At 48.5% G+C, this 24,126-nt stretch overlaps 1 pseudogene; it reads left to right on the top strand.

Annotated features, from left to right (window-relative positions):
* Positions 1–15,637, top strand: part of LOC125757809 (uncharacterized) — a 32,648-nt pseudogene extending 17,011 nt beyond the window's left edge.
* Positions 15,638–24,126: the final 8,489 nt, after the last annotated feature.

Genomic DNA, 24,126 nt, shown 5'->3' with positions numbered 1-24,126 from the left:
TCATTACATGGACACATCGAGAAGACCTCCTATATTTTATTTTATGCTATATTTTATTTCCAGATTCCCCATTCTAATTAAAAGAAAAGTCTAACGGCGGCGCGCCGCAATTATTGCGCGGCGGCGGCGTGATCTCTCTTGGAACTTCGGCGGCGGCGCGAGCGGCGTGAGAAAAACAGGCGGCGGCGCACACCTCTATTTCCAAGACGAGGGGACCTCGCCGGAAAACCAGATGGCATTGTGCAAGGAAAGTAAGGATTTTTGCGTTTCGGCAGGTAGATTTTTCAGCATGTCATATAGCACACGGTCGGAGCCTGGGCGGAATTACTGCAGCAGTTTAGCGATGCCTGCAGCTCAGCTAAGGAGAAAGCTGTTGTACGCATCGTGTTTTGTGGATTTGCGGTCTAATTTCTGTTTTTCTGTTGTTGTCTTGTAGCGTTGGAAAGCCTCGGAATAGTGCGACGAGCTGGACACTTGTTCGAAATGTGCGCCTAGGCAGTTTGTTTGTGTTCTAAGCTGTCGCACTGTGTGTTTACTAGAGGCAGTGAGTGTGTTTGTCGTCCTTCTACCCAACTAATCATCTTCCAGAGTTTGCCTTCTTGTGTGTATGAATTGATGCCTGATAGATTTTTCTGCCAACTCTCCCTTCTAGCCTGTCGGCGCGTTCTCCTGCCTTGAGACTTGATATTCTTAAAATTTGTAAGATTCTCCGCTGTGGGAGAGTCGCGAAGCAACTTCCATGCTTTGTTTCTTCCGCGCATTTCTGCACTGATTGTTCCACCATGGAACTTGTCGTTTTCCAGTGTCCACTTGTGTGTGGAATACATTTGGTTGCAGCATCAATCAGAAATGATGTAAAGTATTCTACAGCTGCGTCTATGCTTAAGGCAGACATGTCCGTCCAACTTAACAGTGTAACTTTCCGAAACTGTTCCCAATCGGCCTTCTCAATCTGCATTTTGGTACCTGAGGGGGACATTCATTTGTAATTGGTGTGTTCATAAGTATTGGAAAGTGGTCACTTCCGTAAGGATTATTGATAACTTTCCATTTAATTAGGGGCAGATGTGATGGAGACGCTATGCTGAGATCTATGGACGAGAATGTTCTGTTTGCAAGGCAATAATATGTTGGTTGCTTTTCATTCAAGAAACATGCGCCAGAAGAGAAAAGGAACTGTTCAATCAGACGACCTCGCGCATCGCAGCGAGAGTCACCCCATTGACTGTTGTGTGCATTTAAGTCTCCAAGGACCAGAAATGGTTCTGGAAGTTGATCTATTAAGGACTCGAATTCACGTTTTTCGAGCTGGCAGTGCGGGGGTATGTAAAGTAAGCAGATTGTGATCAATTTCTTGAAGAGAACGGCTCGTACAGCCACTGCCTCAAGGGACGTTTGGAGTGGTAAGTGAGGACATGCAATTCCTTCGGTAACTATAACGGCTACGCCACCAGATGACGCCACAGCATCATCCCGGTCCTTTTTGAATATGACATATTGGCGTAGAAAATTCGTGTTTTTTGGTTAGTTAGTTAAATTGGGTTTAATGGCGCAAAAGCAACTGAGGCTAAGCTGCGCCAGACACAGGGTGTTTTGTAGTAATCAGGACATTATATGTAATTCTAAAGCCTATGTAAGAAGCCGCTGTCTTTTAGGAAATCGATGACATTTGACAGGGGAACCAGTGCATCATCTCCTAGAATTAGAGTCGGGTGCATAGGTATCTGATGTTTGTATAGTTCTCTGAAGTACTTTTTTCTTTCTGTTTAGCCATATGGGCACGTGATAAGGATATGTACAACTGTTAATGGCTGCTGGCATTTTTCACATTGCGGCATGTCTTCCTTTCTAAGCAAAAAGTTGTGTGTGAGGTGAGTGTGCCCAATTCGAAGTCTGCATAGAATAACCTCAATGAACCGTTGTTGATGATGGCACGTCTTCCATTCGCCTATTGTGGGCTTCACCAGATGAAGCTTATTAGTTGTACAGGAGTCCCACTGTTGCTGCCATTTTGATAACACCGCTAAGCGGATAGCACGCTGGCTATCTTTGTAGGGAATATTTATGTTTTTAATGGCTTTTTGTGCTGCTAGAGATGCACATTCGTCTGCCTTTTCATTGCCTGGGATCCCTACGTGACTTGGGACCCAGCAAAAACGGATGGTCACGCCAATACTGTTTAAAACAATCATGTTTAAAATATCACCAATTAACGGTTCGCACTCAGATTTTAGATTTAGCGCCTGTAGTGCACTTAATGAATCAGTGTATATGACTGCTTTTTTGTGTTTACCTGTGATGATTTTTCGCACTGCTTCCCGTAGGGCGTAGACTTCGGCGCTGAAAATGCACATGATATGAGGCACTCTAACACTGATAGCGCTTTCCTCCATCACAACTCCGACTCCGACGTGGTTTTTAGTTTTCGAGCCATCCGTGTATACCTCGGTATAATCTTTGTATTTATCCTGAAGTGCGCGGAATTCCTGAGTTAGGTGCTCTTGTGCGGTGTCTTTTTTCTTCAGGCGAGCCAGTGAAAGATCACAAAGCTGCGTCACATCGGACCACGGCGGTAGCCTCGGCGGTTTCTTGGCGATATTTAGAGCATCATTAGAAATGTCATATGCGTGGCAGTGCTCTTCGAAACGTAGAATGAGTGGTTTGATGGAGTGTGGTTTGTTAGAGTAGTGTAAGCGTGAGTAGCAATTCGTGGTAATGTCATGGCATATGTGTTGAGGTAGTGACCTGATTCTTAAAACATATGAGACGGTTAAAAATACTCGACGGTGGCTTAGCGGAGGTTCATTGCAGTCTACGTATAAACTCTGCACAGGGGATGTTCTATAGGCGCCATTGGATAGACGCAGACCGAGATTGTGTACGGGGTCCAGGCGCCGAATGTATGACTCTCTTGCCGAGCCGTAAACAACGCATCCGTAATCTAGAATACTGCGTACTACCGAACGATAAATCCTCAGTAGGCATATCCGATCGGAACCCCAGTGCTTATGCGATAAGACTTTCAATATATTAAGCGCTTTGTGTGCCTTGATTTTCAGTGCATTTATGTGAGCCACAAAATTCAGTTTTTTGTCGAATGTGACGCCTAGGAATTTGTGTTCATGTTTTATCGTAATTGCAATGCTGTTTAATGTCATAACTGGGTCAGGGTTTAATCCTCTTTTTAGCGTAAACAGAACAGCGACAGTTTTCTGTGATGAGAATCGGAAACCAATTTTGTCCGCCCAGAGCACCAGTTTATTTATGGTAACTTGAAGTTGCCTCTCACAGGTTGATAGGCTCGACGCACGGGAAGCGATTTGGAGGTCGTCAACATATAGAGAATACATAACTGTGGGTGGTATGACCTCGTTAATAGTATTCATTTTAACTATAAATAGAGTTGTGCTAAGAATGCAGCCTTGAGGTACGCCGTTTTCCTGGACAAATGTGCGTGAAAGTACAGTCCCCAACCACACCTGAAATGTTCTGTTAGTCATGAAATCGGATAGGCAGTTCAGCATTTTACCTCGAACGCCCAGGTTAGCGAGGTCTTGAAGAATACCGAATCTCCACGTGGTATCATAGGCCTTCTCCAGGTCGAAAAAAACCGCCAGACAGTGTTGCTTGTATCGAAATGCCTCTCGTATTTCATGCTCTAATCTGACAAGATGATCAGTAGTTGAACAGCCTTTTCTATATCCACATTGATGTTTGTTTATCAGATCTCTTGAGTATAGGATGAAAGACAATCTGCAGTTTATGATGCTCTCATATGTTTTTGCCAAGCAGCTGGTTAGGGCAATCGGCCTGTAGTTGCTCGGCAATGTAGGGGGTTTACCAGCTTTTAGAAAGGGAACTACTATTGCATTTTTCCATCGTTCTGGCATTTTTCCATATTGCCATATCATGTTGAAAAATGTCAGTAAAGCTTCTTTGGATATTTCGGAGAGATGTGCTAGCATGGAATAGTCTATGCGATCAGGTCCCACAGCCGTTTTTTTGCCATTTGAGAGTACGATCTTTAGTTCCTGTAATGTTAGGGGTTTATTGTAAGCCTCATGTGAAGTACCAGTGAGAGGCAGTTTCTGCTTCTCTGCAGACTGTTTGTATTTCAGGAATGTATCCGAGTAGTTGGCTGAGCTGGAGATGTTGTAAAAGTGTTCTCCTAAGATGTCTGCCTGCTCTTGTATTGTTGTTTGGGTGTCCGGACTTGTAAGAATGGGTATGGTATAGGATGAATAGTCGCCTCCGAACTTTCTCAGCTGCTCCCATATTATTTTAGATGTGACTGTGCTATTGATAGAGGATATGTATTCCTGCCATGATGTTTTTTCGGCCTGCCTCCGGATATATCGGGCTTTGGCTTTAGCCTGCTTGAAGTTCAGGAGGTTGCTGTAAGTGGGGTACCTCCTCAGGATGCCCCAGGCTTTATTTTGTAGTTTCTTTGACTCGCTACATTCCCTTGTCCACCAGGCATTTCGCTTTTTTCGGACATGACCTGATGATCGCGGTACTGCTATTTCTGCGGCTGCTATTATGATTTCTGTGATTTTATCGTTTGTGTCATCAATGCTCATTTCTGGCGAAAAGATATCTTCTAGTTTTGCAATCTCCTGAAATAGGGGCCAGTCTGCAAGATTGATCAGCCAACGGCGTGGTTTCGAGGTGAGGGTGGGGAGTGTCGATGGCAATTTTATGATTGCCGGTAAATGATCGCTACCGTATGAAGACTCCAGGACTTCCCATTTAAAATCGTTAAAAATTGATGGCGAGCAAAATGCTAAATCGAGGCAACTAAACTTGCGAGTACTCGATGAAAAGTATGTTGGTGTGCCAGAGTTTAAAAGACATATGCTGTTTGACAAAATAAAATCTTGAATTATTTGTCCTTTTTGGTCTGTTTTCTCACTGCCCCATAGCGTACTGTGAGCGTTAAAATCCCCTGCTAAGACAAATGGTTTTGGTAGTTGCGCTGTTAGATCCTCGAGTTCTCGCACAGTTATATGCTCGTGCGGGGGAATATAAATAGAGCAGATGGACAAGGTTTTGTGTGCGATAATCCTAACTGCTACAGCCTCAAAAGAGGTGTTTAATGTGATGGCTCGGGTGGGAACGCCGCTTTTTACTACGATGGCGACTCCTCCCGACAGTCGGTTGGCATGTTCGCGGTCTTTTCGAAATACGCTAAAACCTTTCAGGAAATTAGTGTTTTTTGGACCCAGATTTGTTTCCTGGAGACAGAATGCTACAGGTGAGTATGTATTCATAATGTGCCTAATGTCACCTAGATTGTGGATGTGGCCTCTGTCCAGTCTGTGATAAAAGCCATAGTGATAAAAATAGGAAAAAACTAAAGCGATCAGGTTTAGATGAGCAGTTGGTGTCAATATATAAAGGTGACCTGTGTTGGTGACATATTTATTGCTAGCGAGATCGGTAACCATTTAGGTTACCGGTCCCTTTTTTTGTGTGTTCAGGATGATTTTTTTCTTTTTTAGTGCGCTCCGAAGAACGCTGGTCTTTCGGCGTCGATGACGCCATGGTTTTTCCATCGACCTCCATAGCCTTCTCAGAGGCACTGGAGGATCGAGGGCTTGGCCCGGAGACGCGCGTCTCGGGCCTTGGTGTCCGGTTAAGTCGCGGGCCCTGTGCAGACAGCGTCTGTAGGCTCGCCTTTGATGATGATGGAGCAGCACTGGCTGCTACCACCACGGGGGCAGGTGGAGCTGCTACGGGCCCACGGGTGGTGACCGCTGCATGCTCCTGAAGTTGTTGTGGTGCTGCCCCCTGCCGCACCACGCTGGCAAAACTTCTCCGAGGTAAGACTCCAAGCCTCTTCCTTGCATCAAAAAATGAAATTTTCTCTTTCACAGTCAGGGCAATTACGTCTTTTTCTCTTTTCCAAAAAGGGCATGATCTAGAACCATCTAGGCTGGATGGTCGCCTTTGCAGTTCACGCAGCAGGGGGATTCCTGACACTTATCAGCTGAGTGGCCATTGGCGCTGCACTTGGCGCATGCCTCCTTGCCTCTACATGATTGTGATGCATGGCCGAACCTTTGGCACTTGAAGCAGCGCCTCGGGATCGGTATGTATGGTCTGACATTGATCTTAAGATATCCTGCGTCCAGAGAGCTGGGGAGAGTGCTTGTTCCAAATGTTAGGATGATGTGTTTAGTTGGGAGTTGTTCATTGTTTCGTCTCATTGTTATTCTTTGAACCTTTATGACATTTTGGTTTTGGAAACCTCAAGGAGTTCCTCGTCACTGAGGTTCAGGAAGTCTTCTTCGGAGATAACGCCCCTACAGGTGTTCAGCGAGCGATGGGCGGTAATTGTGATATCAGTGTTGCCGATGCTGACTAGATCATATAGCTTTTGTATTTGTTCTTTCTTTTTCAGTTCAATTAGAAGATCTCCGCTGCTCATTTTGGATGCTTTGTATTCTTTACCAATAGCTTCTCCAAGAGATTTCGCCACCAGGAATGGGGACAGTTTACGCATGCTTGATGTTCCTTCGCTGTGCAAGACGTGGAAACGAGGAAAGTTGTCATAGTTGGTACGGAGTTCAAAGTGGAAAGGTGCTTCGGTGCGACCTCTTTTTACAGGCCGATCTGGAAGATGAGGGAAAGCGTCTGCCATAGGATGGTTTCGAAATTCGGCGACGGTGGTAGCCACCCACCACCGAGCCCAACATGGGGGCGCTACAGGTTTCGAGAACATGCAGACGCCAGCTATACACCGTCGCTATAACCAAATATTCATACCCAAGACTGGATATGATACACAAGGTTAACCCTCGCCGCCTGGAAAATTGGAAGTGAATAGAAGTGAGGAGAAGACAGGAAGGATGAAAAGTGGGAGAAAAGACGAAGATGTGAGGGGAGAGAGAGACAGGAAAAGGCGACTGCCGATTTCCCCTGGGTGGGTCAGCCCAGGGGTGCCGTCTGCGTGAAGCCGGGGCCAAAGGGGTGTGTTGCCTCTGCCGGGGGGCCTTAAAGGTCCAATCACCCGGCGTCGGCTCAACCCCCAGGATCCCCTTTTCCCCGGACACGGCAACGCCACGCACGGCGAGGCGTGGGAGGGGGTCGAAACCCCCCCCGTTAGCTCAGGTCCGTGGTGTCGCTACACACCAAACGCCTGCTTGCGCAGACGCCCCTGCGGGGCGTGTTTTTTGGGTTTTACATGTGTCTCTTGTACACACAGCACTTTTGGTGAGTGTTCATGTAGCAGCTCTTAGATATCGTCGAGGTTTCTTAGTAGACCTCTGACGTTCCATTGTATAATTTGCGTATCCATTTTGAGTGCAAATTAGTGCTGTGTGTACTGAAAGAACTATTACCTTAAGTTACAGAGCCCTTTCCAGGCCCTATGATGCGGGCTTTTTCTTTTTTAGCGCGCTCCGACGAGCTGCGCCGTTCCTTCGGCGCCTGAGACGCCGTTGGGCTTGCCGTTGTGTCCATCACCTCGGCAGAGGCGCTGGACGCCCGGTCGCGGCTTACGCGGACGGGTGTCAGTGTTTTGAGGCTTTCTGCCTGAACAGAAGGCCCTGGGCGTGCAGATCCAGCGGCCTGCATGCCCTTTGGTTGCGGAGCAGTACGGGCTGCTTCCGCTGAAGGGCAGATGGCGCTACCGCCCGTCCACTGTGCGTGGTACGTGCGGCCGCCGCGAAACCTTTGTGACACTGCCCCCTTGCGTGCCACGTCCGCGAATGAAGTTCCCTGTGGAAAAGAAAGGCGTTTTCGTGCCTTCCTAAAGGAGATGTTTTCTGTTACCTTGAGTGTTATTATTTCTTTTTCTTTTTTCCATGCGGGACAACTGCGAGAGTAGGCTGCGTGCCCACCTTCGCAGTTAGCACAACGGGGAACTTCGACACAGTCGTATGCAGGGTGATCGTGTGAACTACACTTGACACAGGTCTGACGGCCGCGGCAGCTCTGAGAGCCGTGACTGAAACGCTGGCACTTAAAGCAACGCCGCGGGTTGGGGATGTAAGGTCTGACCTTAAGCTTGGGGGCGAGGTTGAGATTGTTGGGGTTTTTGGATCTTTGACTCTACCTCAAGCAGGCACGCATCCACGTGGCGCCCCTGGGTACAGGGTGGTTAAACACCCTGTAGCTAAGTGCCTGCCGACCCGTGCTAGGGAAAAGCCGGAGTGAAATTCCTGTACAATTTAAATTTTAGGACCTCTGGCCAAATATATCCAAGGAGGATCCAACTCTCCGCGACGATACTGCTTTGCAGTTGGATGAGACAATTTAGCGGTTCTTCCGCGAGTGGCACTTGGTGTTGCGTAGTTTTTGTGACATAGCGGCCTATCCGCGAGTGGTGGATTGAGCCATTTGCGCTCTCCGCTCCGCCCCACGTTGGGACATAGCGGGTGGCACCGCGAGTGGTGGGTTGAGGAGCTCGAAAACTAGCGCTCAGCTAGTGAGGAGAGGTCATCCCCACTGCGCCTCCTTACTAGAAGGGTCCTTCCGAGGCAGGTTTCCTGCTAGTGGGCTTGAGCTGTGCTCGCCCACACGCTTTGGCACTGGGGTTTACCCTGACAGGTCGCAGGGGTTAGAGGTTAGAGGTGCACACCACCTAAAAGTGGTAGTGACCGCTCTGAACGAAGAACGGAGTTTGCTCCTTGGAGGCCACTACTCCTCCAACCACACAGTAGCGCCCGCATTCGATTGCAGAAGGGTGTTTGCACCGAAGAGGTTCACTACTTACCTCACCCAAAGCAGTGCCCACCTTTGGGTGGTAGGGAGCTTGCTCCAAAGGGGTTCCACTACTCCCCCCCTCCAACCAAAGTAGTGCCTGCACTGCAGAAGGGTGCTTGCACCGAAGAGGTTCACTACACCTCCTCCTAAGTAGTGCCCTTGGTTACAAGGAAGGGGCCTGGGCCCAAAGCGGTTCGTTGTTGCCGGACTCAACAACGCCCTGGTTGTGCCAGGCGCTCTGACTTGCCGGAGGATCCCCCCCTCTTTCATTTGTGGCATGCTTGTTGTCGGGTTGCGTAGCCTCCATTCTGTCGGTTTCAGGTGTTAGGAATAGTAGCTTCCTTCGATACCGGGCCACCCCCATTTTTTTTGCTCCGGTGGGTGCGGTCGCTCCGGTTGACGCGTGTACAGTAAAAACTCGGTGATACGAATCTCGCGAGGATACAAAAAATATTCGTATCATCCGAAATTCGTATCACCAGAAAACATGGAAAATTAGTACATGCGACAAAATCAAGTTGGTATACGTTTTGGTTTAGTGTTTCTCAGGGCCGTAGCGACGTCATGAACAGCTCTGAATAATTGCCAGTAGAGCTTTTAGACGTCAACGATCATACTTGTACTCGTAAATATACGGTGCATGCGCGCGTGTGTAATTAATGAACCAGATGTGTTGTGCCACGTGACCGCTAGTAGCCGCTTCCTAATCTTACTACGCTTTTCTGCATGACAGCAGAGTACTGCGGCGAAAGTGACTTAAGAAACGCTTTGCACATGATAGGGGCCAAGCTCCTTCGCCAAGACCGTCCGCTTCGTCTCTTGGCGTATTCGTCCACCTTTAGTGGGACCTCATGACGGACCCGCAGCCCAAGCTTCAGTCTTGTTTCATAGAACGGCTGATTGCGGGGACATGGCTTGCATCGACGTGGCAGGCACGTGTTAACACAGTACAAAGACACTGATGCCTCGAACACAGGAGCACGCGTCAACAAGTCGGAAAAAAAGCGCGACGTCAACGTCATCTGTAATCTAAACGCGAAGGCGCCTAAAAGCCTCCAAGAATCGCGCGCACTATGTTGGAGGCAACGACGCACCGCTGATGGTCGCGCAGCGCGCATGCCCGCGCGTGACTGTCGCGTCTTCCGCTACAGCGCGGGCAGCACCTCTTCGTACCTGTGCGCTAGCGTACGTTCGTATCAAACGTCGTGGGGTGCACATCGGTTCGCAACAACCGTACTCCAATACATTACAGGCTAGTGGGCCTTGGCCGGGACCACAGAAAAATTCTTATCACCCCGAAAATCGTACGAGCCGTGATCGTATCACCGAGGTTTTACTGTATTTTATTGGGTCTTTGAGATGGCAACTTTTCTAAGGGACTTTGTCACTGGCAGGTCCACTGCGTTTCGAGACAACTCGCTCATCTGCCATGTGTGTGAGACTCGAGTAACATCTCGAATCAAACTCGAGGAACACTATTCCAATGCGCATACAATACAACTTTTGTGGCGCTGTCTGTCATGTGCAAGGGAATACAATTTGTCACAGAAAATTTCCTCTCACTACTCGAAGTGTGTTAAACGCAAAACCCACAGAACACAAGTTCCCTCCTCTTCTGACACACCGAATGATGTTGCAAGGGTTCTCTCAGGTAGCGATTCCTCTTCTTCAGCAGCCCAGAATAACGCAGGCTCTCATAGTCAAGGGGATGGGTCAGTCGCTAGTGGCAGTGCTCCTCATGTGCAACTCGACGTACCGGTATCCCTGGATGTTGCGTCTCCAATACCGCAGAATGCTGCTTCTGCGGTTGCTATGCAGAGTAATTCGCACACACCAATTACTAGTCATGGGAATCTACCGCACGAATCAGACGACACAACACAGGACACAACAAGCGACCCTTATCACCCGACAAGCCAGGGTAGATGGACCGAGAATGAAATCGCCGCGTTAGCTGCTGCTGAGATTCGTCTTCCTCGTGGAACCGCTGTGTTAAGGACGCTCGCAAACCAGTTTACTTTGCGAACTGAAGCCGCAATTGAACATATTCGAAGGACAGCGCGCTATAAGTTAGCATTGGAAGCGCTACATGTAAGTGAAGATGAATGCGATGCGGCCGAGCTGCCAGTTAGCTCACAACTCCCACTTCCCACCTATTGTCACTGTCGCTGGACTGATGCCGACATTGCTGCACTGGCAATGGTTGAGGCCAGTCTTCCGGGGAGTAGGCGAATTAACGAGGATCTCGCTAAGCAATTCCGCACGAGAACGCTTCAGGCGATATCTCAGGTGCATCACACTGCACGCTATAAAGACGCTCTCGAATTGGCGAAAACGTGTACTGTTAACCCGCCGCCGAGGCGCCGGTTCGATAATGTAATGGAACTGGAGCCACTTACTCTTAACATAGAAGCTACTCGTCTCTCCCTGACACAGGCGGGGATAGCTGACGAGGGACTCGTGTCAGCTTTTACAGTAGGCTCTATGCAAGACATTAATTTTCTACTTGACTTTTACCGAATAAAGCGCTCCCCTCCTAAACAGCGCCCTGTGAGACCAACCGCCGACCTCTCTGCCTTATCACGAAAGGCTCGACGCAAGGCAATGTATGTTGAGCACCAGCGTCTTTACAGCCTTGGCCCAGCGGCCCTCGGGGACTCTCTTCTGCTTGGGGGGTCGCCTGCGGGGTGTCCGCTTTATGACCTTCACGAGATGTCCAACCAAATTTTCGGGGCACCGTCCACTGCTGTACAAGAGAGTTTGGATGGTGCGGCCCGAGCTGAGGTGTCTCAGTGCCCGTTTATTGAACGTAATGTGGCAAGGGCGTTGTACTCCTTTCCGGGCAAGTCCGCCGCTGGACCCGACGGTCTTAAAACTTCTGATCTTAAGAAAATCCCCGCGGGAATACTACTCCACATTTTTTACAATTGGTTAGCATTTGGGTTCATTCCAATTGAGATGAAGCTAGCGAGAACTGTTTTTATCCCCAAATGTGCGAATCCCTCAGGACCGGGCGACTTGCGTCCTATCACCGTCTCTCCTGCTCTGTATCGCGTCTACGCGAAGATGCTTTAAATCGTCTGACTCAACAGAACACCTTCCACAAATATCAGGCGGGTTTCCAAGACGACAAATCCACATCATCTAACATCCTGGTTTTGCAGGCGCTCATGAGGACCTTAAAGAAGAGGCGTAGGCCCTTCTATGCACTAAGTCTCGATGTCAAGAAGGCATTTGACTCGGTCTCGCATGACGCTCTCTTTATGGCCTTAACTGAGCGGGGGGGGGGGGGTTGCCTGAGCGTATTCGGTACATTTTAGAAGACATGTACCGGCACTGCACCACAACGTTTTGGTGCAATGGGCGCACCGATGGCCAAAGAGTGCCTGTAAGGCGCGGGATTAAGCAGGGGGATCCAGTCTCGCCATACTTGTTCAACTGTGTGTTGGACCCGTTACTTCAGAGACTGAATGGCTCGATGTTGTGGGTGAAACTTGGGGAGTCTCATATGTCCGCAATGGCATTTGCAGACAACCTAGTCCTCGTCTCTGATACGTACGAGGGTCTTCGTACTCTCACAGGTTAAGTGGAAATGTATCTCTCAAACGTCGGTTTGGCAATTACTTCGGGTACTTCGCAGTACTTCGGGTGGCGCCCAAATCACGGCTCAAAAGGATTTGACTATTCCATTGAGCCGATGCCTGTGGCTGGCACTGAGGTTCAACCCGCTGCGAGGGATCAGCCCATCAAATATCTTGGCCCACATTTCTACATAAACAAGGCACCTACTATACAGTCGGAAAAGGCCAATAGGCTTCTAGAGCTGATTGGCAGCGCCAAGCTTAAACCGTTTCAAAAGGTGCACTGTTGGCGGCAGCTTGTCCAGCCAGCGTATCTTTACGGTGCCTCGAACTCCTTACAAGTATACGCTGAGGCGGGTCGCCTAGACAAGTTGATGTCGAAAACAATTGACTGCGCTACACCTACCAATGGGCATTCCCAACAGTCACATTTGGATGCCTAGCCGGTGTGGTGGGCTGGGGATGCTTCAACTGCAAAGGGTAGCCCTTGTCACCCATTACAAGGCGCTCACACGATTAGTCAGTCTTGGCGATGGATTCGTGGACGAGCTGTTCACGGACATTCTGGGCGCCAGTCGGGAGCGCATCGCACAAACGTTTGGGACGACAACCGACCTAACCGAAGCAGCCCATGTGAAGGCTGCACTCAAGAAGGGGTCGATTGCCTGGTGAAGCGGCAAACGGAGCGGTACACAAACAGAGACCTTTTTGCACAAAAAGCCTAGTTCACTGCAAATTCATGTTTGGCGTATGATTGAAAGCAACTCAAAGATGGTGACTGCATAAAGGCACTGAGACTTCGCACAAACTTGTATCCCACCAGAACACTGTCCAATAAGCATGCCACCGATCCAGGTGCGCAGCAATGTCGGCGTTGTGGCACTAAGCCGGAAACCGCCTTTCACATCCTCCAAGAGTGCCCGAGTGTGCACCTCCCGAGGACGGAGCGGCAGCCAGAGGCAATAGTGCACATGGAAAAGTTACACGTCACGAGCGGCCAAGTGCGGCTCAAACCTGACCTGGTGGTGACGGAGGGAAATGAGGTCACTATTGTTGACTTTGCCGTGACCTGGGACGCCAACGAAGGCATCCTGATACAGATGTGTGCGGCTAAAAGGGCTAAGTACGCCAGCTTGAAGCACCTATACCGTGGCAAGAACGTCTCCATTTTTGGTATGGCGTTTGGAGCCAGATCAATGCTCTGCCGGGAGACGATCAAGGCTGGCGAATGCCTCGGCCTGACTAAACGAGACGTGGGATGGCTTTCCATCCGCACACTGCTAGGAAGCATTATTGTTTTAAGCGTCTGCGGTCGGCTGGTTAAACTAACCCTCCTTTTATTGATCGTTGATTTTAACATTTCGGTGTGTTAATTATTACTAAAGGTCAGCAGTGTCGATACAAATTTTAAACACCTTTTTTTCACCCAATGGGTTTTTTCCTCAGTACATAAACACCTTGTCACAACAAATGAGAGTCACTTAAGCGTCACTTAGCTACTTGGCTTTCGTACAAGGGATCTTTCTTCAACAAAGGAGGGCTTCGGCCCTACCCGCGTGCGGAAGTCAAGACCCGAGCAACAGGGGGGTACATTGGGGACACATTTTTTTACTCTACCAGCTAGAGAAAGTTCTCTTTTTAGCCTGTTTCAAGATATTCTGGAAGGGTGCTTGTGGAAAATGTGATAATCAGGTGTGTTTTGTCGGGATTTCTTTGTCGTCACGTCTGATTTTAATTCGCTGTACGTGTGTTACATGAAGTTCATTCCAGCCCTCAAGGAGCTCACACTCAGTCAAGTCTAGCAGGTCTTGGTCAGACAATACACCTCGAGAGCTGTTGAGGGATCGGTGTGGTGTAAGTGAGACAGGGGTGCTTACAAAAAAGTCAAGTTTTGAAAGTTTTTCGTACTGGGTCTTACTATGCACTTACAGAAGAAGGTCCCCACTAGCCATTCTTGTAGCCTTATAGCCTTGACCGAGGTGTCGGTGAGGCATTTCGATACAAGAAAAGGGGAGATCGTTCCTGCGTTCTTTTCGAGTGTTTCGCAGTGGATTACGGGGAAGCGTGGAAAATTTTCTGTGGGTTTGAAAAATGCATTCAAAGTCTCTTCGGTGCGCCCTCTCTTTGTGAGACGACGATCATTCAGTGGAGGAAATGAGGTTGAGGTCATAGATTATGTATAGTTTCGGCAGCCATGCTAGCCGCCCACCATGGAGCCCAACATGGGGACGCGACAACACTTATATTGCTATAAAGTATGTCTACGCCAGCTGTACACAGCTACTATAACCAAATATAATGTGCCCGAGAGAGGGCACATACACAAGGTTAACCCTCGCCGCCAATGAAAACGGAAGTAACGAAGACAGGAGAGGACAGGAAAGGCTAAAAGTTGGAGAGAAAGACGAAGACGTGCGAGAGAGAGAGACAGGAAAAGGCGACTGCCGATTTTCCCTCGGTGGGTCAGCCCAGGGGTGCCGTCTACGTGAAGCCGGGGCCAAAGGGGTGTGTTGCCTCTGCCGGGGGGCCTAAATTCACCCGGCGTCGGCTCAACCCCCAGGATCCGATTTTCCCCAGACACGGCAGCGCCAAGCACGGCAAGGCGTGGGAGGGGGTCGAAACCCCCCCGTTAGCTCGGGTCCGTGGTGTCGCTACACACCAAACGCCTGCTTGCGCAGACGCCCCTGCGGGGAAAATCTTGGAAGTGCTTGAGCCTCTTTCCCACCGACCTGCGTACAGGTACCTGGATGTCTTGACAAAAGAACGCTAGTAAAAGCTTTTAGAGGCGAAATGTACCACGAAAAAGCTGAACTCTACAAAACAAAAGTAGTGCTCAAAAAAACCCATCTGACTTGTGTCTTTTTACACCATAGGACAGGTAAACTGCTCACGGTATGTAAGTTGAGTAAACGGCAGCCAGCACATCTCATTCATTGCACGGCATCGACGACTTCGTATTAGGAGCACTAAAACGCATGCCATCCGCATAGAAAGCAACGACCAAGGAATGCAGAGAGCAGCCAGACAGCCTTGCAAGATGTCGTCGTACACAAGTGCTACGATGTACGGACATCGCAGAAGAAGGTTAACACAAGCGACCATCGGCCGGAACTAGGGCTTCTTTCTTTTCTGCGGTACTATGGCATGTTTCCCAACAACGTATAACCTTGTTTAAAAGAAACATATGCGGTGGTTATGCATGCAGTCGCAACACTGTCTTCACTAGCGGCACAGCAAGCTTGAATGGAAACGTTATCTTCATAATTTCTTTGCACTATTGTTGAGCGTGTGAAAATGTTTTACCAGGCATCAAGACAGAATATGAGAAGAGCTTCAACAAGAACTAGGAGTGCGCATTCATACCTGTCAGGTCTCCCGAATTGATGGTTTTGTACAATTGTACGACCGAAACAGAAATCTTCCGAAAACGCGGCCATGTTTGGCCAAGTCCTTCTCAGCGCCGGTGCTCTGTGAAAACTGAGGGTGTGTTCCAGTACTCACCGTAGACGGCAAAACAGACAGCTAAGTGGACAGCGGCCATCTTAAGTCCCATTCCAATTCTCGCGTAGCCGGCAAAATTGACAGCTTCGCGAAGACTGCATCGGAGACAAATACGATGCAGGCTACTTTGCTGTCTAAACAAAATGGCTGGTGACGCGGGAAGTTCGCCTGCCTCTTCTTCGCAGCTCTGTTTTCCTACTGAGGCGCCTGTGTTTAAATGCAAGTATTTTTATTGCATTTTAGACCATGCCTAACGCGTAGACTTCCCATAAATTGCTTTAGTTGTTCTTAAAGCGTAGCGAGAGTGTTGTGAACGTTTTCAGCATTCTAGGCAGCAACAATAAAATGTCTGTCCGGTGCGGAAAACTGCTTGAAGTGTAATAACACGATGAAAGCCCGGTAATACAAGCGGAAATAAATGCGTGACCTTCAAATGACGCGTCTGGATGCAGGATTGATATCTGAGAGGTGTTTATCAGTTCACGAGTCGATATAAAATTGCATAAGTTGCAATACACGGCTTCGTAGTACGTGGTTTTCGACAATGCAAATATATATATGCATGATGGCGCAAGACGACAGTTTTTTCCGTCACTGTTCTACGTTTTCTGATGTGCCTTACTGGCTTGTTGGTTCTCTCGTGTTGATAAAGCGCTGCGCAACGCGAGAGACGAGAAATTAAGCGCGCGGCTTTTCAAGACATGTATGCAATGTGTGTTTGGGGAGGAGGGAACGGTATCGTTGGACACGTGATAACTCTTCCTAATTTCTTTGTATGCGTATACGTACAGGCAAAGTGAGCGCTCCCACCCCTCAGCCTTTGCGTTTATTAGGTACGAATTAAAATACTGGTTGCATGCGTGCATCAACGCAAGAATAGTTTGTCTCTTTCACAGTTACCGAGGATCAGACCAAGCGCCTCATAATTAGGCGTCATGAATTGGAGCATCTTTTCACAGGAAAAAGAAATGCTGCAAAACAAGGCTGGCTGTTACGTTGTCGTCGCACCACAACAGTTGTTGCTGTCATGTGTATATATGATGAGATTTCCTCGAACCGGCGGCGCCGTTGGAGTCCAGTTGAGGAAGACAAGTGAATTTGTCTTCGTCAAGGCAGCAAATGATGAAAGCCATTTGTCGAAACGTTGGCTCCAGCGACACTCACGCCTCCATATCTTCTGCTATCTCTGGTGTATGGATGGATACTTGTTTCAAGAAGCGTCGGAAAAATCCGCAAAAGATAAGTTATTTCTTGTTGCCTTTATAATTACTTTCTCTATTGCAGCCGACATCTTAATTGGACAATCAGTTGCGGTAGCAATTAAATATATTAGGTTAATTTTCTTTTTAATTACTAGAGACACACGATCAAGTAGGAAAACTGAAGTCCTTCTTGTGGAGAAATCATTGCCGCTTTGAGATTTCCAAAAAGCGGCTTCTGTTAGTTATTACAGAGTAATGAAATGCATCAGCGAAACCGAAACTGAAGTGCCAGTGAGCTTATAACTGGAAGATGACCAGAATGACGTCACTGCTCATGACAACGATTATTGATATAACGACGCTCGCTCATTGCGGCCGTCTCGGAAGAATATGGCAGTTGCGCTCTTCCGCGTTTCTGTGACGGTTTCGCTCGTGAAACTGTTCAGATTTCATGACCGTACCACGGCCGCTGGATGAAAAAGCGCACGGTACAGCCTGCCGCGTCGGGCGGCTATGGGAAAGAGCGTGTCCGCCGTAGTTGCAGTTGCGGCCGCTGCGGCGTGACGGGGCGGGGACGGGGAAACGGGTGCCGGCGGCTCCGTTGGGGCAGCAGCCGCAGCAAATTAGTTGGTGGTTGTCACAACAGTGATGCCACTCAGTTATTCTAAGCGGTTTTCTCTATCTCATCTATCGCAGTCATGACATATCATGCAGTCAGTTCAGTCCGTTCGCGTAATCTGGTTAAATAACCACTTGAATTTCCGTGTACGTCCGAGCTCCTGGCATTTTTTTCCAGGACTAACTTTTTGCTTTGCGTCTGAAAGCATATTTCACAATGCGCGTAGCAACACTATAAGGCGTTGAATGTGTGAAAAAGTGGTTGTTATACTTATGAGTGCGTAATGAATGCATCGTTTGTTATTTTAACATATTTCGATTTCCGTGACAGTGCTTCACCACATTTGAGTTTTCTCTGCTGAAATGCTGGGCAACTATTTATTTGAAACATCCCACAACACACGTTCTTGTTCTTTATATACAGAAAATATATGTAAAAACATCATTTGAATCTTTTTTATGATCTCTCATACAGGATATACTGTGCCGAAAAGTAATTAAGCTTCGGACGCTTGATACTAGTGGATTCTACAGATATAATGACACACTCCTCGTAACATTGTTGAAAAGGCTGCGGAAGTATATGTCCATTAGAAGTGGCTTGCAAATTTCTTGACAGTTCTTAGCGGCGCAATGTCAACAAATTGATATAGGCCTGCCTGGCTGCCCAGGCGGCGCTGCGAAAGCAGTGCTAAAAAAACCGGCAGATCCCACGCATTGTGGGAATCGATGTAATGCGAAGCAGCCAGCAAAAGAGCTGCATACATCGTCTTGTATGTCATTGAGGAAAATGCGTGTCATGATTTTCAGGTTAACTCGTGTTTTTACGTTCGTTACACAGTCACGTCGCAAGATACAAATTTTGGTGTATATAAAGCTAGCGAGACGGCCGCCAGCGCCCCATGAGCGCGGCACGTAAGTCATGCTGTACATGACATGTGTGTCATGATTTTCATGTAAACTCTTGTTATTTATGTTCGTTACACAGTCACGTCGCCAGATACCAATTTTGGTGTATATCAAGCTAGCGAAACGGCCGCCAGGGCACCATGAGCGTGGCACGTAAATCATGCTGTACATGACATGCGCGTCATGATTTTCATGTTATGACTTGTCACTTATGTTCGTCATACAGTCATGTAACGCCATACCAATTTTGGTGCACATTCGATTAACCAAGCGACCAGGACAGCACAAAGTCGTAGGCGGCTAGATAGATAGATAGATAGATAGATACGCTCAAAGTCGCAGAAGTTCTCTAAGAAATGCTTCGCATTTAAAAGCGCCCCCTACGATAAGTTCGTTGGTTTCGAGTAGTCAGACTGGCGGCCGCATGCAGCAGTAAGCTCAGATGCGCAATGGAGCCGCTGCTGTCGGTTGTGCTGCGCTTTGGATTTCGGCCAATTTCTGGCGTGGCTGAGTTGTTCAGGCCAAGCAATCTGCGTAAAGGCAAGAAGCTCGTCAACGCCAAGTATGTTTACGATGTGTAGGAGATTGAAGGGACCTGCTGTATGACATACTGCCGCTAGTAAAAAACACACAAGAGAGACGCGAACAAGACGACAAATGGTCTCTCTTGTGTGTGTGTGTTTTACTAGCGACAGTATGTCATACAGCAAGCAATACCAACTAGGCCAAGAAGAAGTTCTCCTGAAGTATGTTGAAGGGACCTTTTCGGCGCGCTGCAACTCGCAAGTGCAGCGAATCTCATACGACGTTGAACTCGAGGTAAGTTCTACGAGGCATGCTCGCGCGATTAGCGACAGTGCATAAACTAAGGGATTGCTGTTAAGAAAGCAGAAATGGTTTGCATTACACGACGAAACGGAATCAAGAAAGGTCCAGTGACGCAGGCTAGCCGCCGGCGGCCCGAATGAGCGCATTTGCGCCGTGTGCCGTTTTCTGCCGCATTCAGTCGCAAACACACATTTGCACCATGCCCGGTCGTAATTTTCAACATTTGCTTCCAGGGAATTCGTCAAATTCTGTCAGCGTGCGGTGGCGGTCGAGGAGCGACGGCGCCCAATGTTTGTTTTGTGGCGAGGCGGGGTTATTGTCCGGAAATTAAAAGTGGCGCTCTTTTCTGCTCCCCACAGTGAGCACGGCTCACAGTACAGGAATAAAACGAGGAACTAGCGGGTTAGGAGGCGCACTACAAATAACGAGCTTCTTCCCACATTTTCGCCGCACCTAGACGAGCCCACACTGCTTCCTCCTGTGGTCACTGCATCAATTCATGGCTTGAGCTTTTTTTTATTGCTGTACAAAGGCGATTTTTTTAGCGGAAATGCCCCCTCCGCCTCATTTTACTTACCGTGGCGTGTTAACCCTGCCAAATTTAAAGATAACGCTAGTCGTTTTTTTTTTTACGTTTGAAAACGTTTGCCATGGTTCGACCACCCACACGGTAAATATTTCTGACCGAAACAAACAGCAAGAAAGGGCAACTGAAGTAAACAATGAAAAACAAAAGGAAGCAAGAAGTTATGTAATTAAAAAAACAAAGTGAAGTAATACAATGGAAATTTAAGTGTAGGTAGTGCAATGCAGCAGCCAATGTTTCATAAAAAATAAACGAAACTTCGCTTTCATTGATGCTGAATACAATGATGAATTGTTTACAAAAGCCTTCAGGACTGCACACAGGGAATATCTCGAAGAGTAATCAGCACGTTACGTAGCAGACCGCATTTTTCTCGCGTACTCACTTCACGCGTCGCACGGCACGTATCCAGCGGTTCCGTCGCTCCACTTCGTACGGCTTTCAGGGGAACCAGTAGAACCGCACATTAGGATCCTTACCCTCATGTTCGTGGCAATTAACCACGCAACAATAACGGCGGCGACCGCGCTTCGGGACCGCGCGCTGATTAGAGCCCTCGCCTGGTCCGCCTGCTTTCGGCACGGTTTCTTGAAGCAGGGATCGCTCGCCAAACATGTCAGGCTTTGCAGGCATAGCGGACAAGTTTCTGGGTACGTTTTAAGCACTTTTTGAGTCTGAAAACTACGCGCAAAATTAAATAAAACGCTCAAAGCAAGTGTGAACTGTGTATCGCTAGTCGGCGTCCATTTTTGACTACCCAACCAACTTCGGCGCACGCCACCAGGCTCTGCCACAGTACTCAAAACTCCAGCGCGTCAGCCCTATATATAAGGCCGATTACTGGAGTGACTAATATATCGAAGAATGAAGCGGACAATATTAGGCCACAGCTCAAATCTTCTTTAACTGAAGAAAAAAAAACGACGAAATGGCGGGGATCAACTGAAGCTATATATATTCATGCGTGACATTCACTTACCCAGTTTTTTTTTTTTTTCGAGACTGCCCGGTCAAGTGACAACCACGATTTCATATTCACGTAGTAGCACGCAATAACCACGGCTGCTCTAGGACAACCGAGTACATGTGCCTTCGGTGGAGCGAGCACGGGTGCCTTTGTCGACAATACATAACAGAAAAAAAAAACATGGCTGATCCCTCCGTCATAGGAATCGGTATAACACGAAAGTGAAACGTGTCTTCACAGAAGTAGTGCTTATTGTGTAGAGATATATGATAGCTTGTACAATGTCTATTCGTGTTTGGCAGCTATAGCACCGTTTGACGTGGATGCACCCATGCTGACAGCATGTCTCTATATACGACTAACGTCCATGATCATGATTAAACCGTTGTGGTAGCTGACGGTGTGAACATATATTTGGACGCAGCGAATCGTGAATCCCGCGTAAGGATGATATCAACAAGCTCATAATCAACACTGGTACCCGGTATACACTTCTTCAAAGCTTCGTCAATTAAGGAGAGAAACGGCACGGTGTGCGCTTTCTAGTCTTAGTAATGGGTAGCCGACGCCTGTACTCATGCATACACTAACACACACTGCGTTTCAGCAACACGGGAGGTAGAGGTTCGTAGCCTGAGCCGCAAACGCGTGCGTCCCGCTGGTTTCTGTCTCGCAGGCGCTGCTCTCGCTCCACCAAGGCACGACATTCGCCCGTCGAAATCGCGTCCTTTCTGCAACGCGTATTGCAGCAGTTTTGTTAGTCGGTGCTATCGCAATTGAAGCAGTCGGCGGCGGAGAAATCCCGTTGGTGCACGTGGAAGCTGCACTACTCCGATGAGCCGACGCCACCGACGCACGCTAACAAGAAGCCAAAGGCAAAGAACGTAACTGCGTGAAGGGTGTCTCGGCGACGCCAGCGCGGCCAGTCTACCTCTCTGGTATCGAGACGCTTTAACCATGACCTCCGACATCGCGTACAATCTCGGAGTAAGCGCTAGTAAGTGTCGATCGTAAAGCATTACTTATTTTCACATCTCACAGACGGCGCCACCGCCCCGCTCCGCCCGCCGCGAAAGAGAATGTGTGAAAGATATAAGGCGCGTTCGCGCCATGTCTTGCATCTTTCGAGTTAGCTTAGTGGGTAGGGCGTCGGGCGCTTTCCATCGCGGCCGCAACGTCGTGGGTTCGATTCCCAGCGGGGTATCTTTTTCTTGGTTTTTTTCTTTTTCACCCGTTGGCGTCCATTTTATCAACGTCATATCCGTGACGGATGTACTTGGTGGACCCCGGCATAAAACACTTTCGTGTTAAAATAAACAGCAATAGATGACAGAACCAGATGACGGAGACTGCCAGAAGACAAGCATGTTGGTGTGCAACGAAGTTTCGCCATTGCCTGTACAGCGGCTAACATCAAAAGACCACAACGAATGGTTTTATGGTCTGTACAGACTGGAAGTAGGCAGGGAAGGCAAAAGTTTGGCTCACAAGCTGGACGCATAACAATACAATAATAAAGAATAGCGAAAAAAAGTAAACAGAGACGAGCATAAGCAAAGCGTGTAGACCCCCGCCCTTTTTTTCTTGTCTACCATAGCTCTTTCAAAAGCGACCCGCCTTACTTTGTCCCTGTGAGTGGCTCTCAACGTGTGTTGGCTGCCATGTATATTTGTTTAAAATAAACCCTTGTCGTCGCCCACCAGCCGCTTTTCCGCACTTTTTTGTCTCCGCGTGTTTCGCTAAGGTAAGCTTGAGTCTGTTCCCTTCCGCAAATGACCGCAGACAGCCCAACTCTCTCAATGAAACGTGCTTTTCACGGCAACCAACATCAGTACCACATGGCATTACGGGGCAACGCACGACACTGCAAGGCGACAGCGTTCGGAAACAACCGGAACCAATGATAAAGGTGCCGCGGGCTGAAAGGCGGGAATTGGAAAAAGACGAGAGATAAGACAAAACGGGAAGGTGGTGTCACGGGCGCTGGATGCAACAACGTTTCCAGCCGTGGTGGTGTAAACGTAGACATATGCTTGGATGGTACGGGATGCAGCACTTTTTTGTGCTACTCCTTGGCGCGCACTTGGCCACTTGGATCTGTTCAAAAGATAGGGAACCTGACGAACCACACAGGACGGCACAGACTGAGAGCCGGCAGTGGCCGGGCGACTATGTTTTCACAGTGCAACTGTATATCTGCCGGCCGCCAACTTGTATGCGCGCTCTAGGATATTCTCCCGGAAAAATATCGCCCACGTGGCACCATGCCGCGCAACTGCTGTGCGCCGCGGTGCACGAGTAATGCGAAGAATCCTGGACCGCTACCACGAATTTCCGTCAGACGCAGGACGACGATCACAGTGGCTGCACATCACCTCACGACAAGGTTCCTGTGGTAAAGCAAGCAAGTGGGAGCCTAACGACTCATCACTGGCATGTTCCCTTCATTTTAAAGATGATTGCCGCAAGACAACTAAGTACAGGGTCTTGCTTCCAACCGCAGTTCCTTCAGTTTTTCCTGATTATCCCACGTACATGAGGAAAGACAGTACTCAAAGGTGTCGGAAAAATCCCAGAGAAGATCTGTTTCCAAAAGTGGCAGATGAAGCAAGTAAGGTTGTGACTACTGATAGTGGAGGTTGCGTCTCGGGAAATGAATCTGATTGCGTTATTCGCGGTTCCACTGTTCTCGCGACTGAAACGCCAAGTTAGCCCAGCGGCCAGAACACCCTGTTGTTGGATGTCGCATGTCAAACCGATCTAGACATTTACGGCATGACGGCGAGCTCAAAGAAAACTGTTCATAGGCTCAACAGCAAGATTTCCGCCTCAAAAAGGCGCTACAAACATTCCCAAGACAGATATGACGAAGCGCGCGAGTGTCTGAGAGCTTACGATGAGAGCAAAGAAATCCAGCAGTTTCGCACCGTCTTAGCGGCTGCCGAACAAGGTGAGAAAGCGGCTTTGTTCACTGAAAATCAAGTAGGCAATTTTCATGCAAAGAAGCCGACATATAGCGAGACTATCCTTAGGGAGTGTGTTCTCTGGAAGGCTTGCTCTAACAAAGGCTACGACCACGTCCGGTCGAGGGCTCTTTTCAAGCTACCCTGTCGCACAACGTTGCAGAAAGAAGTACGTGGGTAACTCAACAGGCGAAGTTGGTATGGCCCCGCTTATTAAAGAACGCCTGCGTATGGTAATAGAAGGCTTGGTAGTGGAGCAAGA

Source organism: Rhipicephalus sanguineus, chromosome 3 (genome assembly GCF_013339695.2).
Source record: "Rhipicephalus sanguineus isolate Rsan-2018 chromosome 3, BIME_Rsan_1.4, whole genome shotgun sequence".
Classification (NCBI taxonomy): domain Eukaryota; kingdom Metazoa; phylum Arthropoda; class Arachnida; order Ixodida; family Ixodidae; genus Rhipicephalus; species Rhipicephalus sanguineus.
This window is presented reverse-complemented; position numbering and strand designations above follow the sequence as displayed.